General features: G+C 37.4%; 1 non-coding gene across 1 annotated transcript; it reads right to left on the reverse strand.

Moving 5' to 3' along the window:
* Window positions 1-2,688: 2,688 nt before the first annotated feature.
* On the reverse strand, window positions 2,689-2,792 carry LOC133047855 (U6 spliceosomal RNA). The gene has a single exon (XR_009690865.1). It is a non-coding gene; the product is annotated as a U6 spliceosomal RNA (small nuclear RNA).
* Between the last annotated feature and the right edge of the window lie 9,544 nt (window positions 2,793-12,336).

Below are 12,336 nucleotides of genomic sequence, written 5' to 3' on the forward strand. Positions count from 1 at the left end.
AAAAATAATTAGATTTCAATTTTCTTCCTGTAATATTGAATTTGGGTTAAACAACTCCTAGCTATGATTCTTCATTAATCTCCAGATCAAATTTATCCATGATTAGGACTATCATGGGGACCTCAAAAACAATAATTGTTGTTATTGTTGATTGTTTAACAATCATTAAAGCCTATTCACAGAAATAGAAAAGTGGGCAAAAGTCATGAGGAAACAGCTCTCTCTCTCTCTCTCTCTCTCTCTCTCTCTTTCTCTCTCTCTCTCTCACACACACACATACACACGTACAGTCACACATTATCCACAAAAGTATTCCTTAAATAAAAAAGAAATTGTTCAAATTTATACATAATACAAATAAAAACAAAGACATTATTTTCACCTATCAAACTGGCAAATATCTTTTAAAAAGTAATCTCCAAGTTGACAAGAAATCTCTTATGAAATTCATGGATCATTCCCTGGTGGCTCGGAGGGTAAAGAGTCTGCCTGCAATGTGGGAGACGCAAGTGCGATTCCCTAGGTATGGAAGATCCCCTAGAGAAGGAAATGGCAACCCACTCCAATACCATGGATAGAGGAGCCTGGTGAGCTATAGTCCATAGGGTTGCAAAGAGTTGGACATAACTGAGCAACTACACTTTCTTTCTTTCTTTTATATTGAATGGATTGTAAGTTGGCATTTTTAGGAAACTATTTTTATCAGTATGTGCCCAAGTTACAAAAATGTTGATGCATTTTGATTTAGATATTTCACATCTGGGAATTTACTCTGAGAAAATAAGCATTGAATTATAGATTAATGTTGAAAAGTGAAAGTGACAGTCACTCAGTTGTATCCGACTCTGCAACCCAGACATCCTATAATGTGAGAGCCAGACATCCTGGAATTTGAAGTCAAGTGGGCCTTAGGAAGCATCACTATGAACAAAGCTAGTGGAGGTGATGGAATTCCAGTTGAGCTATTTCAAATCCTAAAAGATGATGCTGTGAAAGTACTGCATTCAATATGCCAGCAAATTTGGAAAAACTCAACAGTGGCCACAGGACTGGAAAATGTCAGTTTTCATTCCAATCACAAAGAAAGGCAATGCCAAAGAATATTCAAACTACTGTACAATTGCACTCATCTCACAAGCTAGTAAAGTAATGCTCAAAATTCTCCAAGACAGACTTCAACAACACGTGAACCATGAACTTTCAGATATTCAGGTTGGATTTAGAAAAGGCAGAGGAAGCAGAGATCAAATTGCCAACATCTGCTGGATCATGGATAAAGCAAGAGAGTTTCAGAAAAACATCTATTTCTGTTTTATTGACTACATCAAAACCTTTGTGTGGATCACAAGAAACTGTGGAAAATTCTTCAAGAGATAGGAATACCATACCACCTGACCTGCCTCTTGAGAAACCTGTATGCAGGTCAGGAAGCAACAGTTAGAATTGGACATAGAACAACAGACTGGTTCCAAATCGGGAAAGGAGTACATCAAGGCTATATGGGAGGAGAAGGGGACTACAGAGGATGAGATGGTTGAATGGCATCACCGACTCAGTGTACATGAGTTTGGGTAGACCCCAGGAGTTGGTGATGGACAGGGAGTCCTGGCGTGCTGCAGTCGAAGGGGTCTCAAAAAGTTAGACGTGACTGAGTGACTGAACTGAACTGAACTGCAACCCATGGACTGTAGCCCACCAGGGTCCTCTGTTCCTTCTGTTCATGAAATCATGAGATTTCCTAGGCAAGAATACTGGAGTAAGTATCCATTCCCTTCTCCAGAGGATCCTCCTTCCAAATCAGGGATCGAATCCAGATCTCTGCATTGCAGGCAGATTCTTTGACATATGAGCTACCAGGGAAACCCATTGTTGATGCTGAGTCAGTTCAGTTGTGTCTGACTCTTTGTGACCCCATGGACTTCAGTATGCCAGGCTTCCCTGTCCATCACCATCTCCCAGAGCTTACTCAAACTCATGTCCATCGAGTCAGTGATGCCATCCAACCATCTCATCCTCTGTCGTCCCCTTCTCCTCCTGCCTTCAATCTTTCCCAGCATCAGGGTCTTTCCTAGTGAGTCAGGTCTTTGCACCAGGTGGCCAAAGTATTGGAGTTTCAGCTTCAGCAACATTCCTTCCAATGAATATTCAGGAGTGATTTCATTTAGGATAGACTGATTGGATTTCTTTGCAGTCCAAGGTACTCTCAAGAATCCTCCAACACCACAGTTCAAAAGCATCAATTCTTCTGTGCTCAGCTTTCTTTATAGTCCAACTCACATCCATACATGACTACTAGAAAAACCATAGCTTTGACTAGATGGACATTCCAGGATGTGTGGCTCTAGGTGAGTGATCACACCATCATGGTTATCTACGTCATGAAGGTCTTTTTGTATCGTTCTTCTGTTATTCTTGCCACCTGATGTGATGCTTATCAAAGCATTAATTATAATAATTAAATTGTATAGAAATGCAAATATTCAGAAATAGGGAAATTTTAATAAATTATAATATTTTATATGAAGATTAAGTGTATTTTGAAAATGGCATAGGAAACTTTTTTCTTTATTTTTAATTGAAGGTTAATTGGTTTACAATTTTGAGGTGTGACAGAAAACAGGAAAATTCTGTAAAGCAATTATCCCTCAATAAAAAATAAATTAATTTAAAAAACATCTTAAAATTTAAAAAAATATGGAATGCTTCATGAATTTGCATGTCATCTTTACACAGAGCCTTTACTAATTTCTACATCATTCCAATATTAATATATGTGCTACTGAAGTGAGCACAGGAAACATTTTTAACTAAAACAAACAAACAAACAAAAAAATAGGATACCAACTATACATTTGACAGGCTTGCAATTGTAATAAATATATAAATACAAAAATAAAATATTAATATATACACTATACAGGTTGAAAACACTAATGGAAATTCACCAAATATTAGATGTGATTTCCTTTTTTTTTTTTTTTTTTTTTAGATGTGGGTGAATTTTAAGGAACATTCTTTTTTTTTTTTTTTTAAGGAACATTCTTATTAATATACTTCTTTTTTTTTTTTTAGTTTTTTAGCAACTGGATAACTTTTAATTAGCTTAGCATTCTATACCTCCAAAATCCTTATATTATGTTATGAGAATGTCAAGGGCAATGAAGTCTGATAGCTTTTTTTATAAGAATATTTTTCAAACAGACCCTATATTAATATATTTCTTATTAAAATATTTCTCTAGCCTAGATTGTAAGCTAAAGAGAGGGAGAGAAAGATGGGATTTTAAAACCTTGTGTTCTGAGCAGTGGGATTTTAGTTGTTTAAGTGAAAGTGGAAATGTAATCAAGCAAATATATCTACCAAATAGCTACAAAGCCCAGACATATAAAGAAAGCTGCAGACTAACAATTCTGAAGTTAATGTTTCCATAACCAAAGGGAGAAGCATGAATATTTTTTCTCTTTTGAAAGAACCAGGACATTTTAGATATTTAATAATAAACCTCTGAAAATGTTTGTTTTCATAATCTGATATGAAAGATTCATAGTCATAAAAACCTCTTAAGGTCTAATTTCTCTTCTTCACTGAAAGATTGAGTACTGTCTCCTGGAAAGCCACCTTAACTTTCAGAGTCTGAACATTATGGTGGACCAATACTTAGCTCAAATAATTAATTGTTTACTTAGGGCATAGGTTAATTTTATTTATACATTTTAATGCATGGAAAGGTATAAAAAAGGTCTTAATAATGATGTGCTCACTCAGCTAGAGCCAGACATCCTGAAGTGTGAGGTCAAGTGGGCCTTAGGAAGAAATACTATAAACAAAGCTAGTGGAGGTAATGGAATTCCAGATGAGTGATTCAAATCTTAAAAGATGATGCTGTGAAAGTTCTGTATTCAATATTTTAGCAAATTTGGAAAATTCAGCAGTGGCCAAAAGACTGGAAAAGTCAGTTTTTGCTCCAATTCCAAAGAAGGGCAGTGCCAAATAGTATTCGAACAAGCATACGGCTGCACTAATTTTCCATGCTACTAGGGATGCTTTTGAACTGTGGTGTTGGAGAAGACTCTTGAGAGTCCCTTGGGCTGCAAGGAGATCCAGCCAGTCCATCCTAAAGGAGATCAGTCCTGAGTGTTCATTGGAAGGACTGATGTTGAACCTGAAACTCCAATACTTTGGCCACCTGATGAGAGGAGCTGATTCATTTGAAAAGACCGTGATGGTGGAAAAGATCGAAGGTAAGAGAAGGAAACAACAGAGGATGAAATGGTTGGATGGCATCACCAACTCAATGGAGATGAGTTTGTGTAAACTCCAGGAGTTGGTGATGGACAGGGAGGCCTGGTGTGTGGTGGTCCTTGAGGTCGCAGAGTCGGACACGACTGAGTGATTGAACTCAACTGAAGATAATGATCAAAAACCTTCAACAGTATGTGATCAGAAACCTTCCAGATGCACAAGCTGGGTTTAGAGAAGGAAGAGGAACCAAAGATCAAATTGCCAACATTCGTTGGATCATAGAGAAAACAAGAGAATTCCAGAAAAACATCTACTTCAGCTTTGCTGACTATGCTAAAGTCTTTGACCATGTGGATCACAACAAACTTTGCGGAAATTATGTGGAAAATTCTTAGAGATGGCAATACTAGACCACCTTACCTGTCTCCTGACAAACCTGCCTGTGGGTTAATAAGCAAAAATTAAAACTTCACATAGAAAAATGGGTTGATTCAAAATTGGGAAAGGAGTATGACAAGGCTGTTTATTGCTCCCCTGCTTATTTAACTTCTATGAAGAGTACATCATGCAAAATGCCAAGCTGAATGAATCACAAGCTGGAATCAAAATTGCAGGGAGAAATATTAACAACCTCATATTATGCAGATGATGCCACTCTAATGGCAGAAGGTGGTGATGGTTTAATCATTAAGTCATGACTGACTCTTGTGATCCCATGGACTGTAGCCTGCCAGGCTCCTCTGTCCATGGTATTCTCCAGGCAAGAATACTGGAGTGGGTTGCCATTTCCTTCTCCAGAGGATCTTCCTGACCCAGGAATGAAACCCAGGTCTCCTTCATTGCAGGCAGATTCTTTACCAAATAAGCTATGAGAGACGTCCTATGGCAGAAGGTGAGAAGCCTCTTGATGAGGATGAATGAGGAGAATGAAAAAGCTGACTAAAAACTCACCATTCAAAAAAGTAGGATCATGGCGTCTGGTCCCATATTTCTTGGCAAATAGAAGGGTAAAAAGTAGAAGCAGAGACATATTTTATTTTCTTGGGCTCTGAAATCACTGTGAAGGTGACTGCAGCTATAAAATTAAAAGATACTCCCTGGAAGGAAAGCTATGACAAACCTAGACAGTATATTATAAACAGAGAAATCACTTTGCTGACAAAGGTCCATAAAGTCAAAACAATAGTTTTCTCAGTAGTCATGTACAGATGTGAGAGTTGGACCATAAAGAAGTCTGAGCACTGAAGAATGGATGCTTTTGAACCATGGTGCTGAAGAATCTCTTGAGAGTCTCTTGGACAGCAAGGAAATCAAACCAGTCAATACTGAAGGAAATTCATTGGAAGGACTAATGCTGAAGCTTTAATCCTTTGGCCAAATGATATGAAGAGCCAAGACACTGGATAAGGCTCTGATGCTGGGAAAGTTTGAGGGCAGGAGGAGGAGGTGATGACAGAGGCTGAGATGGTTAGATAGCATAACTGACTCAATGGACATGAATTTGAGCAGACTTCAGGGGACAGTGAAGGACAGGGAAGGAAATAGACTCCAATCCATGGAGTCAAAAAGTTTCAACAGAACTTAGCAATTCAACAACAATATTTGAGCTCAGTTCAGTTCAGTCACTCAATCATGTCTGACTCTTTGTGACCCCAAGGACTGCAGCATACCAGGCTTCCCTGTCCGTCACTAACTCACAGAGCTTACTCAAACTCACATCCATTGAGTCGGTGATGCCATCCAACCATCTCATCCTCTGTCATCCATTTCTCCCCCCACTTTCAATCTTTCCCAGCATCAGGGTCTTTGCAAATGAGTCAGTTCTTTGCATCAGGTGGCCAAAGGATTGTAGTTTCAGCTTCAGCATCAGTCCTTCCAATGAATATTCAGGACTGATTTTCTTTAGGATGGACTGGTTGGATCTCCTTGCAGTCCAAGGGACTCTCAAGAGTCTTCTCCAACACCACAGTTCAAAAGCATCAATTCTTTGGCACTCAGCTTCGTTTATAGTCCAACTCTCACATCCATATATGACTAGTGGAAAAAAGTATAGCTTTGACTAGACAGACCTTTGTTGGCAAAGTAAAGTCTCTGATTTTAATATGCTGTCTAGGTTGGTCATAACTTTTCTTCCAAGGAGCAAGCGTCTTTTAATTTCATGGCTGCAATCACCTTCTGCAGTGATTTTGGAGACCCCCCCAAAAAAAGCCTGTCACTGTTTCCATTGTTTCCCCATCTATTTGCCATCAGGTGATGGGACCAGATGCCATAATCTTAGTTTTCTGAATGTTGAGTTTTAAGCCAATTTTTTCACTCTCCTCTTTCACCTTCATCAAGAGACTCTTTAGTTCTTCTTAGCTTTCTGCCATAAGTGTGGTGTCATCTGTGTATCTGATGTTATTGATATTTCTCCTGGCAATCTTGATTCCAGCTTGTGCCTCATCCAGCCCAGCATTTTTCATGATGTACTCTGCATATAAGTTAAATAAACACAGTGACAATATACAGCCTTGAAATACTCCTTTCCCAATTTGGAACCAGTCTTTTGTTCCATGTCCAGTTCTAACTGTTGCTTCTTGACCTACATACAGATTTCCCAGGAGACAGGTCAGGTGGTCCAGTATTCCCATCTCTTGAAGAATTTTCCACAGTTTGTTGTGATCCACATGTCGAAGGCTTTGGCATAGTCAATAAAACAGAAGTAGATGTTTTTCTGGAACTCTCTCACTTTTTCTATGATCCAATGGATGTTGGCAATGTGAACAATATGAATATTATTTTCTATATTGTCTTCTGATGATATGAGATTGTATAATATTTGTACTATTTATATTTGTTCATTCCTCTCTCTAGATGTTTGTTCATTTTCTTATTACTCTTCCAAAACCCAACGTAAGTCCCCCATTAGCCATGAAAATTTCATTGACTCAACAGTACTCACTGTATTCTCTCCCTTAAGCATTTAAATCTCTATACAGTTTAACAGTTGATTAGAGAGTAATTTTTTCCATAGTTTTTCAATTAGTCTGAGTGTACTCTAATGCAAGAATCTTGAGGTATGATTGTTTTATTTTCCTCCCCAGTGCCTCATAGTGTTATTCAAAATAAAACTAATTGAATGATTTCCATACACGTTTGAAGTAGTTCAATGTGCCTTAGCAATTTTTTGTTAAAACAATTTAATACATTGGGTACCGTGAGGTTTTTAAAGATAATACTCGAAGTAATGTAAAAGAATGGGGACCAGATGAGTGTTCATTTCAATATGGCAGGGGAACATTTCCAATGCTGAAGGAATGGTTCTTTCCACCACCTCCTGTGTAAACTCTGGCTTCTCACACCTTAATTATTTAACATTCTCTGCCTGGCATGAAATCAGAAGAGATTGGCTCATTAATGTTCCACTCCAGCACATGTTATTTCCAAAACAATTTAAGACATTCATGAATATTTCATTGTCTTCATAAGTGCCAGGGAGATGGCACCATTCCCTAAGAAACCAAATGCGATTTTCTAGGTTTGCTTCCCTGCAATTACAACCAAAAAGTGTGTATTCCCTCAATGATCATTTCTGTGAATCAGTACGTATTAGCCAGTGACATACGTGGAAAGCAGAGTCTGAAACAGGGACGTAATTTGAAAAAAGGCATTTGGAGGAATTCTTCCTTTTAAAGGCAGATGCTTGCCTGCTTCAACCTGCATATACATATGTCAGAACTCAGGAGAGATTAATAAAGTTTAATCTAACATAATTTCTTACTGGCACTTAATGAAAGTTAAAAAACATGTAAGTAAATTTAGCCACAGAAAATATTTCTAAAATGATAAGGAAAAAGACTCTGGTATTTTTCTTTTTTCTTTTTTTTCCCCTCTAGCTTTCTTTCAGATATAATACTTCATGGAAAGGCTAAACAGTTTGAATCACTATTGTTCTGTTTTCTCACCATCTTCTTTCACACTCTTCCCTATATTTTCAAGAGTCATATAATTGTGACCATAAGGAAGAGCTGTTTAATTCAACCATATCCAAGCTATGAGCCAATTTGAAAATAGAAAGTTAAAACAAAAAGTGTACCACATTTCAAAGTACCCCAGGTCCACAATAGTTAGTGAATATGATAATATATAGGACATAAGAATGATAAACACTGCATTGTTAAAATAAGATATTTTCTAGATATTATTTCTATGGAAATGTACATTTGACACCCTAGAATTCTTTTAGCACAGGAATTACTTTCCCATTTTATATGTAAGAAAACTGACATGGAGTAGTTAAAAAATTTGTATCAAAAAATATTAGATTAACTTAATTGTAAAACTCACACCTCTGATCAGTCCAAATCTCTTTAGTTGAAACCAGGTGATATATCCTAAGGGGCACTCCTTACTTGGAGACTTAACAGATATTCTCTGAGAAAGATTAGCTCTCCAATATAAACACTGCTTCAAAGTATTTGGAAGTTGTGTGCAAGATCTAGTTCAAAATTAGTATGGAAAGCTCTAAAATACCTCCAGCTGACACCTGATCATCTTTTTTTCCCATAATTTAAAAATAACTTTTGAAAATATATGACACTAAGAATGTAACATTTGGAATACAGAACTGGGTGCAAACTCAATAGCTCAGTAGCGCTCATTTGAAATCCTTATTAGACCATGTTCCTGTCTGTCTCCAAAGGCTCACTTTTTTTTCTATTTCCATGAGAAGAACAGGTCATTATCTGCAGTTTGGCCAAAAAATGAACAATTAAAATGCAGTTTGACCATTACTAAAAAGAAGTTACCATATTGTAACTTCACTCAGTATCATGCACTTTAAAAAAAAGTAAATATAATTCTTGATGCATTCTCTGAAAATTAAACTTTGCTATAGTTTGAAACTATAACTGAAGATCAATCCAGTTCTTTCAATTATGTCACCTCTTTTTCCTGTGGTCAGTTTTGCAAGTAGACAGTTATATACAATTATAATTGCTATTTTCTCAAATGTTAAGAGCTTAAAATAATTTAAAAAATCTGTTTGACTAATGAAAATAGAATTAAAGGACTCTGAAGTTGGAGAATTTCATGATGGAAGGGACACAGAGCTCTGAGATGCCACTAGATGAATTGTCTTTTCATCATCATATTGTATAGTGATAAAACAAAAAAAAAATTCTATTGTATGAAGCCACTGTATTTGAAAATTATTGTTTTAATTGTTGCCAATCCCCAATGGGTTGGTGACTCCTCAATGAGTCTTTTGCCCAGTGTTGACATGCCAATCAAACAAAATTGGATTCACTATCACAGAGGAGGAAATATTGTTTGATCAAGGAATATTGATCCTTCCTTGAGAGGAGAGGAAGTACTCTAAAAACACCTTCTTCCTGAGGGGAGATGATAGGAGGAATTCTAAGGGCTATAAAGGAAGTTTATCATCAGAACTATAGGAAAGGGATAGAGATTTTCAGGGACAGCTAGGGTATGTGCAATCTTCTACATTTCTTTGTACATGGCACAAACTGTGCCCAGCAAAACGCAAGCTTCCCCCACTGGACAGAGACTTCAGCATGGTAATGAAGCAAAGATAACTTTTGGTCACCTCCAAGCCTCATATGCCAGACATGCCAATCAGAGTTGGTTCAGGGCAGTTGATCATTGCATATCTCTTGAAGTACAGATGTAAAACATTTTGACAAATGCCAAATGCTTTAAAATAAGCTTAGAAATAAACCAAAACAAGGTTCCTTTAGTTCCCAGGGGGCAGGTATGGGTTGACATAACAACTAACATTATTTATCCTAATAAACTATTTTTAAAGCCCTGCCCACTTGTTGAATAGCACCACTATAAATCCAGGAGCCTAAACCAGAAGCTTGGCATTAGTTTCAATTTTTGTTTTTTTTTTCCAATTCCTTTGTCCAATCTCTTATAAAGCATTTTAGATTCTACTTTCAGATGTAGTATTTTGAAATATATACATTTCTTTGCACCACCAGTCCACAACCTTATTTCAGGCTACCAATACTCTCCCAAATTACATAGTCTCAAAGTAATTTATCCTCTACCCCAACTCCTGATACCCAGTAATCTATTTAATACATTGCAGCTCAACTGATCTTTTAAGGGTCCAGTCTGGTCATATAATTTCCCCATTCAGTATCTTTCAAGGACTTACTATTGCCAGAGGGTACAGTCCTAATTATTTAGACCACTTATTAGAACTCTAATGAATTAACCTGCTTTTCTTATCAACCTCAATTCACTGTTTGCCCTTCAACTTTATGTAGTTTCTTGAATGTGCCATATTTTCCCATGCCGCTGAGTATTTGCATATTCTGCCTAAAGTTCTGTCCATGATGTTACTCTCTCTTCCTACTTATTTTCACTTTATATTTTGATTTTCCTTGGATAACTCCCATAAATTCCTGAAATAGGTAGTTATGTGCCTTATGTTGCATCATCACAGAATATGGATCTGTTGACTGAAAAAATATATAGTCATAACCTGAAAGTACAGAGTTACTTTATTTGATGGTAATGTTTAGGACTCCAAGCCCCAAAGACAGTATCTCAGTAGCTCTGAGAAAACTGCTCCAAGTGGGGTGTGGTAGCAGGGGTGGTAGGGGGAGTGGCGGGGGGGGGGGGGGTGAGGGGTGGTGGGGTCAGGATATATAGAAGTTTGCAACAAAGGTACCAGGAGGCCTGAATATCAAAGATCAGATATCATGTTAAGGAATTTCACATTCTATGTATGGGAAGATGCAAGCCTCTGGCCTCACTGAATTCATTCCTTTCGTGTGTATGTCAACTGTCTGGGGCCAAATCCTGTTTCCTTATTCACCTTAAGGAGTGGCAGATGCAGCACATGGCTGCTTCTTGCATCCCCCCTGCCCCCCAGCTACTCAGCAATCACCCCTCACCTGGTTGCTGGGGTGTGGCAGGAGTGGAATCTGCTGGATTGCAGTTTGGGGACCTCTCATTCACATTTGGAGGCCAGAAATCACTGATGGCTGTGACATTTCTTATTTATTGATATGGTAGGAGATATTTTCATTTCACAGTCCTTCACCATGATCACAAATTCTACCATATTTGGGAGACATTTGATGACCTTCCTTTTTTATTTTTTGTCCCAAGGCACTGGGAAGCTTATCCCAGATCAGGTTCTCATTGATATGTCACTCCAGGTGTTAATTTCCAGATTAGGCCCATTGATAATAAAAGATTCTCTGAATCTTCTAGCTTCTAACCTAACAGGATTGAGGAGATATTTCCCTTGTTGCTTCTTCCCATACCTAGAATCTCACTGCTACAATTATTCAACATTATATATGTGATCTATTTTTTCAAGATGTTTAGCTATCATTAATTTGACCGAAAGCCTGGTTATACATCATGTAATACAAAAGGCAACAATCTCATAAAATAAAAAGATTACAAATAATATGGCTAATAGCAACATAATTAAGGTTACAAATAAGGATTTAAGCCATGAGCTTTCAGAAACAAACCATCTTTCTATAAGATCACCAAGGCTGGGAAGTGGATCATCAAAGGTAGAAATCTGATTTTTCATGTGAATCATTAAATGTGTTTCATTAGAGGATTCATCTGGTATGTAAACACAATGTTCAGTTTGAATTTTAGCACAAGTACCCCTTTGAGTTGCTGTAAGGATATCAAGGGCCATATGATTTTGTAATACAGCTTTTCTCATCATAAAGACCACAAAATTTAGTAGGCTAAAAGCCTGGTTGCTATCACTTAATGCTTTTTAAGTGAATTTTGTTATGACTTCAATGTGAGAAATAACATTTTCCAATCCTCCTGAAGGTGCAAAAATAGTTTCTAAGTGATCATACCTGTTAAATACAGAACTCTTGGTCCATCAGGCTTGTATTGATGGTAATATGCTGGAGTCACTTCTAAATTTGTATGCAAGTGGCCTGGAGCCCAAGAAAATATTAAAGTATACCTTCCAAGCCAGTCTGGTGGAAGCCAAGGCCATAGATTAAACCCACAAAGCCACTGAGTCCCCTTAGGCACCTTCCATTCAATATATTTCTGGACATTTGACACAATCTGTTTCATACCAATCACTGTCTT

This window comes from Dama dama, chromosome 27, assembly GCF_033118175.1.
Source record: "Dama dama isolate Ldn47 chromosome 27, ASM3311817v1, whole genome shotgun sequence".
Lineage (NCBI taxonomy): Eukaryota > Metazoa > Chordata > Mammalia > Artiodactyla > Cervidae > Dama > Dama dama.